General features: G+C 47.8%; 1 protein-coding gene across 1 annotated transcript in view; it reads right to left on the reverse strand.

Moving 5' to 3' along the window:
• MCTP2 (multiple C2 and transmembrane domain containing 2) overlaps nucleotides 1-2,404 on the reverse strand; it is a 154,740-nt gene extending 152,336 nt beyond the window's left edge. Inside the window, exon 1 of the mRNA XM_083371334.1 lies at nucleotides 2,333-2,404. The gene's annotated coding sequence lies outside the window, so the exon portion shown is untranslated. The remainder of the gene's footprint in view (nucleotides 1-2,332) is intronic.
• Nucleotides 2,405-7,750: the final 5,346 nt, after the last annotated feature.

Raw genomic sequence — 7,750 nt, forward strand, 5'->3', positions numbered from 1 at the left:
GGGGCTCAACCTCTGCAGCAAGGCCACCAAATCAAGCCCATCTTCCTTGAAAACGAGAAAAGGGGGGCTTCTCAGCCCTTCCCCCCACAGCCACACAATCCCCGAAGGTCACACCTTGCAGGCAGGCCTGACCCAGATAGATCCGCTGCCTTGGGGGTGTCCACCATCCAACTTCAACCCTTTCCCCTCACTTTTCCCACCCTGCTTGCCAAACCGGGCATCCCTCGGCTTTTAGCCAACATTCACCCCCCTCCCTATAACCCGCTTCCCTCATCCACAACCTGGCTTGGCACCACATAATGTCTGAATGGTAAACTCAGCCCTTCAGCGCCGTCAAGAGAGCAGCAGCTTCTCCCCCTTCCCAGTAGGGCAAACTCATCTGCCGGGCAAAAGCAGAGGCGCGCTGGCCAGGTCTGTAACGCAGCTGGTTGGAATGGGTTGTCAGAATCCAGCCAGAGACTCTTCCAGGAAGAGGGGGGCTTCTCACAGCCTGGTCTATATGCCCTCGACCCCCTTTTGCCCATCTCCCGAGGGGTTCCTGAAGTCTTACCCCATCCTCCCTCTCTCCTTCCCTCCCCATCCCAGCCCCCCACACACATACACAAAGGCATCTCCAGCCTTAGCTGGCTACAATGAGTCGTGAGAACCCAGCCAGAGACTCTTCAGGGCAAAGGAGGGGGGGGGGCTTCTCGGAGCAGAATCCAAACACCCTCGACCCTCTTTGCCCACCTCTCAAAGGGTCCCTCGAGTCTTAGTCCCTGGTCCCCATCCCAGGATCTCCAGCCTTAACAGCCACGAGTGTCGGCTGTCTGCAAGGGGTCGTGAGAACCCGCCCAGAGACTCCCTCCGGGCAAAGGGGGCCGGGTCCATATGCCCTCGCCCCCATTTGCCCACTTCCCCAGGGCTCCCTAATGCCTAACCCCCTCCTCCCTCCCCATCCCAGCCCCCCCCCCACGCGCGCGTCTCCAGCCTCACCTGCCGGAGCCCAGCCACGAGCGTTAGCTGGCTACCCGAGTCGTGAGAACCCGGCTGGGTCGTGAGAACCCAGCCAGAGACTCTTCCGGGCAAAGGTGCTTTGGCGTGCGCTCGCCCCCAATCTGCCCACCTCCCGAGGGGTCCCTAAAGCCTCCCTCCCCCATCCCATTCCCCCCCCTCCGTCTGCGCGTCTCCAGCCTCACCTGCCGGAGCCCAGCCACGAGCGTCAGATGGCTACCCGAGTCGTGAGAACCCAGCTGGGTCATGAGAACCCAGCCAGAGACTCTTCCGGGCAACGGGGGCCGGGTCCATATGCCCTCGCCCCCATTTGCCCACTTCCCCAGGGCTCCCTAATGCCTAACCCCCTCCTCCCTCCCCATCCCAGCCCCCCCCCCAACACACGCGCGCGTCTCCAGCCTCACCTGCCGGAGCCCAGCCACGAGCGTCAGCTGGCTACCCGAGTCGTGAGAACCCAGCCAGAGTCTCTTCCGGGCAAAGGTGATGTGGCGTGCGCTCGCCCCCAATCTGCCCGCCTCCCGAGGGGTCCCTAAAGCCTCCCTCCCCCTTTCCATCCCCCCCCCCGCGCGTCTCCAGCCTTACCTGCCGGAGCCCAGCCACGAGCGTCAGCCGGGTACCCGAGTCGTGAGAACCCACCCAGAGACTCCCTCCGGGCAAAGGGAGCCGGATCCATATGCCCTCGCCCCCATTTGCCCACTTCCCCAGGGCTCCCTAATGCCTAACCCCCTCCTCCCTCCCCATCCCAGCCCCCCCCCACATGCGCGTCTCCAGCCTCACCTGCCGAAGCCCAGCCACGAGCGTCAGCTGGCTACCCGAGTCGTGAGAACCCAGCCAGAGTCTCTTCCGGGCAAAGGTGATGTGGCGTGCGCTCGCCCCCAATCTGCCCGCCTCCCGAGGGGTCCCTAAAGCCTCCCTCCCCCTTTCCATCCCCCCCCCCGCGCGTCTCCAGCCTTACCTGCCGGAGCCCAGCCACGAGCGTCAGCCGGGTACCCGAGTCGTGAGAACCCACCCAGAGACTCCCTCCGGGCAAAGGGAGCCGGATCCATATGCCCTCGCCCCCATTTGCCCACTTCCCCAGGGCTCCCTAATGCCTAACCCCCTCCTCCCTCCCCATCCCAGCCCCCCCCCCCACATGCGCGTCTCCAGCCTCACCTGCCGAAGCCCAGCCACGAGCGTCAGCTGGCTACCCGAGTCGTGAGAACCCAGCCAGAGTCTCTTCCGGGCAAAGGTGCTTTGGCGTGCGTTCGCCCCCAATCTGCCCGCCTCCCGAGGGGTCCCTAAAGCCTCCCTCCCCCATCCCGTTCCCCCCCTGCCTCCCTCCGCGCGTCTCCAGCCTCACCTGCCGCGAAGCCCGGCCACCAGTGCGGCTCGGCTCCTGAGCTTCGCCCCCGCGCGGCTCTCTTCCTCCTCCTCCTCCTCCTCCTCCTCCTTCTTCTTCTCCTGGAGCGCCGCTTCCTCCCCCGCGCCGCTTCCCCACCACCTCCGACGGGGCGGAGCGGGGAGGAGCCGAAGCCACCTCGGGGCCGCCTCCCGTGAGAAGCCCGCCCGAGGAATTCCCACGCCTGGCGCTCTGCCGCGCTTCCCGCCGGCGGGCTAGGCCACGCCCCTTGGGTTAAGCCCCGCCTCCTGAAGAATTGAAGCCCTGGGAAGAGGAAGGGGGGGGAGAGTCTCCCCCCTTCCTGCCTTCTCCCCCCCTCCCCCCCCCCGCAATCTGAGCAATCTGTGTTCGCCTTGGACCAAGCCTTGGAGGGAGTCTCTCAAAGAATCCACTTTCTTTTGGGCACAACAGCCTTGCAGGGTAGTCCGATGCTTCTCTGGCCATCTCTGGCTGGGACCGTGGGAATTGCTTCCGAACGTTCATGGAAACGAGGCAGGTTAAGGTGAGACTGCTGCCCCTGAATTCTCCTCGTTGTTGGAGGTGGTTGCTGTATGCAACAAAAATCTCGTTTTCAGGTATGTGGATTAATGTATATTGAAAGTGACAATAAAGCTGAAGTCTTGAATAGAATGGAGCTGGGAGGGACCTTGGAGGTCTTCTAGTCCAGCCCCCTGCTCAAGCAGGAGAACCTAGACCATTTCAGACAAGTGACTGTCCAGTCTCTTCTTAAAAACCTCCAGTGATGGAGTGCCCACGATTTCTGGTGGCAAGCTGTTCCACTGGTTGATTATCCTCACTGTCAGGAAGTTTCTTCTTAATTTCAGGTTGCTTCCCTGGTCAGTTTCCAACCATTGTTTCTTGTCTTGCCCTCTGGTGCTTTGGTGAATAACATGACCCCCTCTTCTTTGTGGCAGTCCCTCAAATTCTGGAATACGGCTATCTTGTCTCCCCTATTTCTTCTTTTCTTTAGACTAGCCAAAATCAAGTCCTGTAGCCATTTTTTGTATGTTTTAGTCTCCAGGCCTTGGATCATCTTAGGTGCTCTTCTCTGAAATTTTTCCAAGGTCTCAACATCTATTTTGTCATTCTATTTCTATTTCTATTCTATTTCTATACTATATCCTATAGCTTATTCTATTCTATTCTATTCTATTCTATTCTATTCTATTCTCAACACTATTCTATTCTATTCTATTCCTTTTTCTATTTTTATTTTTATTTCTATTATTTCTATTTCTATTTCTTTTCTCTATTCTATTCTATTTCTATACTATATCCTATAGCTTATTCTATTCTTTCTATTCTATTCTATTCTATTCTATTCTATTCTATTCTATTCTATTCTATTCTATTCTATTCTCAACACTATTCTATTCTATTCTATTCCTTTTTCTATTTTTATTTTTATTTCTATTATTTCTATTTCTATTTCTTTTCTCTATTCTATTCTATTTCTATACTATATCCTATAGCTTATTCTATTCTTTCTATTCTATTCTATTCTATTCTATTCTATTCTATTCTATTCTATTCTATTCTATTCTCAACACTATTCTATTCTATTCTATTCCTTTTTCTATTTTTATTTTTATTTCTATTATTTCTATTTCTATTTCTTTTCTCTATTCTATTCTATTTCTATACTATATCCTATAGCTTATTCTATTCTTTCTATTCTATTCTATTCTATTCTATTCTATTCTATTCTATTCTATTCTATTCTATTCTATTCTATTCTATTCTCAACACTATTCTATTCTATTCTATTCCTTTTTCTATTTTTATTTTTATTTCTATTATTTCTATTTCTATTTCTTTTCTCTATTCTATTCTTCTATATCCTATAGCCTATTCTATTCTATTCTATTCTATTCTATTCTATTCTATTCTATCCCATTCCATTCCATTCTATTCCTCCAATATCTATTCTATTCTATTCTATTCTATTCTATTCTATTCTATTCTATTCCATTTCCATTTCTATTCTCCCTGCTCAGGTGAGGAGAGGGGTAGTGAGTGAAAGTGAGATCAAGCAAAGGACATGGGTGCCATGAAGTCCAGCTCAACTCAAGACAACTTTCCACCAAAATTCAGCCGAAAATTTATGTGGTTAAGCAAGACACCTGTTAAGTGAATTTTGCCCCGTTTTGTGACCTTTCTTGCCACATTTGTTAAGCGAATCATTGCAGTTGTTTAATTAGTAACACGGTTGTTAAGTGAATCTGGCTTCCCCATTGACTTTGCTTGTTAGAAGCTGGCAAAAGGGGATCACGTGACCTCGGGACACTGCATAACCGTCATCAATATGAGTCAGTTATCAAGCATCCAAATGTCAATCAAGTGACCATGGGGCCGCTGGAATGGTCATAACTGTGAAAAACGGTCATAAGTCACTTTTTCCAGTGCTGTTGTAACTTTGAATGGTCACTAAACAAACTTGTAAGGCGAAGACTGCCTGTATTCAGGGAATCTGGGGGGAAAAAATCTCAGATTAAAAGAGTGTGGATGCATGGGTTAAACTAGGAACACCGTTTTCACTTGGAGGGGGTGAAAGGACGAGCAATTTCACCTGGAGAGGAAATGGTTTATTGCATCAATGATGTAAGAACCCACAGTTAAATTACAGCAGGTCAATAAAAGGGGTAGAGGAGATATTGATAAATGAATATATAAAATGTAGTAAAACACTGTGTGGTGCTTTGTTGACGAAGGTTCCTGGCTGGAAATTCTGAGAGTTCGGGACTATGAATATATAATTTTGATTTTGATTCATTTTATGACCTTTCTTGCCACATTTGTTAAGTGAAACACTGCAGTTGTTAAATTAGTAACAGGGTGAATCTGGCTTCCCCACTGACTTTGCTGGTCAGAAGGTTGCAAAAGGGGATGCTGTGACTCCGGGACGCTGCAACCATCGTAAATGCCAATCACCAAGCGTCCAAATGTTGAACTGTGATTATGGGGATGCTGCAACGGTCGTAAGTATGAAAAAGGGTCATAAGCCACTCAGAAATGGAAATCCCTCTTTGCCGAAAAAAATAATAATTTGAGCATTGCTTGGTTCAGAGCAACTTGCTTCCCTGTGGCTGGAATTGCACATTCACTTCCATGATCAGACTGATTTTTTTTTTCTTTCAACTCTGCTGTAAGAAACAAACTTTCTCTTTCAGCTGCAGATTTCCTTCCCACCCATCTTCCTTCCTTTGCTTGTTTTCTCTGATGCATTTTAGCCAAATAATCTTTGAGCGAATGCAAACATCCCATAAAGTTTAAGTCTGCTAGCTAGACTCTAGAACCGGTTTTATCAGGAACTTCTGAGTGTCGGTTGATTTGAGTTTTTAAAGGCTGTAAAAAAATCATTAACAACCATTATCCCTGTTCTAACCGAAAAGGCTCTTTAGCGTTTACGTTTTGCTAAACAACACTGTTTTATGCTCTAGGTAGGATGTAGTACAGCTAGTAGGGCTGTATTACTATTACCTGTCTCATCTTTCCTATTACCTATTTACTTAGCTTCCTAGGAATATAACTTTGTTGTTTGTATCTTATGATTTATGTTGATAGTGTTTCATGATTATAATCGTGATTTATCACTTGTTGCTTGCATGCACACTGAGAGCTTATGCACTGGAGACAAATTCCTTGTGTGTCCAATCACACTTGGCCAAAATGAATTTTGATTCTCTTCTGTTCTGTTCTGTTTCATTCCATATTCCGTTCCATATTCTATTCTATTCTATTCTATTCTATTCTATTCTATTCTATTCTATTCTATTCTATTCTATTCTATTCTATTCTATTCTATTCTGGAGTCTAACTCTTATTTATGGAATAAGATAGCAACAATAACTCCAGTTGTAACTGTTAATCAACAGATTAAATAAAACAAGAATGTATACCTTCTTAATCCTGAGGATTAGCTCTGCTGAATTTAGCAAGAAGCTTACGGTAATTGATCCTGGTAACACAGGGCTGAGATTCTTAATTTACCGAGCAGTCAGGAGAAGGACGGTGTTATGGACTGGTCCTGTTTCCCAAAATAAATCCATTTGTTCACTATTGTGACAAAATAACACAGAGGCGTTTTCTAGCCAACCACCCTAAAATTAGATACAGCGGGAGAAGGTGCGTGTAATGGGGATCAAAATTGGATCTTTGTGGATCTCGTTGGAGTTTCTGTCTGCAGTTAAAGAGGAACAACACGTCCCTGAAGCCCACGTTTATTTAAGGCTTCATTCCTTAATAGTTTGTAATTTCAGCCCCAGCAATACCTCTTCATTCTGTACCCATCACCAGTCCTGTTCTGTTGGCACTCCTGCAGGTAAAACCCACAAGCATGCCATTTTCTCAGATATACTGCTGGGGGGGGGGAAGGATCCCATGAAATTTAAGAAAACTGTGCAGAAGATTACATACCTTAGACATAAAACATACAGCAGCTCGTTTAGTGGCCATTCAAAGTTACAACAGCACTGGAAAAGCTGACTCGTGACCGTTTTCCATAGTTATGACCTTTGCAGCATCCCCATGGTCACGTGATCCAAATTCAGATGCTTTGCAATGTCCCAGGGGTCACGTGATTCCCCTCTTGCAACCTTCTGGCAAATAAAGTCAATGGGGAAGGCAGATTCACTTAACAGCCGGGTTGCCAACTTATCTGCTGCAGTGATTCGCTTAACAACTGTGGCAAGAAAGGTCAGAAAATGGGGCAAAAACTCACTTAACAAATGTCTCATTTAACAACAGAAATGTTGGGTTCAATTGTGGTCATAAGTTGAGGACTACCCGTATTCTCCTTCATCCGTACAGGTAGTCCTCAACTTACAGCAATTCATTTAGTGACCGTTCAAAGTTACAGTGGCACTGAAAAAAGTGACTTATGCCCATTTCTCACACTTACGACTGTTGCAGCTTCCCCGTGGTCACTTGATCAGAATTCAGATGCTTGGCAACTGACTTATACTTATGACTGTTGCTGTGTCCCAAGGTCACGTGATCCCCTTTTGCGACCTTCTGACAACGGGGAAGCCAGATTCACTTAACAACCGGGTTACTAGTTTAACAACTGCAGTGGTTCATTTAACAACTGCGGCAAGAAAGGTTGTAAAACAGGGCCATAACTCCCTTAAATGTCTCAGCTAACCAGAGAAATTTTGGACTCAATTGTGGTCATAAATCAAGGACTGCCTGTCTTCTCCTTCACCGGTAGTTTAGCCTTGCTTAACACAGGGAGTAACAAAAAGCAATTGGGAGAGTTCCCTAATCTCAGTTGTTGGTTTGGAATAGCCAGAAGAGGCCTTTTTCACACACTTACAAGTGTGTCTTAATAATGTTGGTGTTGTTAGCTGCGAAGTCGTGTCCGACCCATCGCGACCCTAT

The sequence above is a fragment of the Vipera ursinii genome, assembly GCF_947247035.1.
Source record: "Vipera ursinii genome assembly, chromosome: 11".
Lineage (NCBI taxonomy): Eukaryota > Metazoa > Chordata > Lepidosauria > Squamata > Viperidae > Vipera > Vipera ursinii.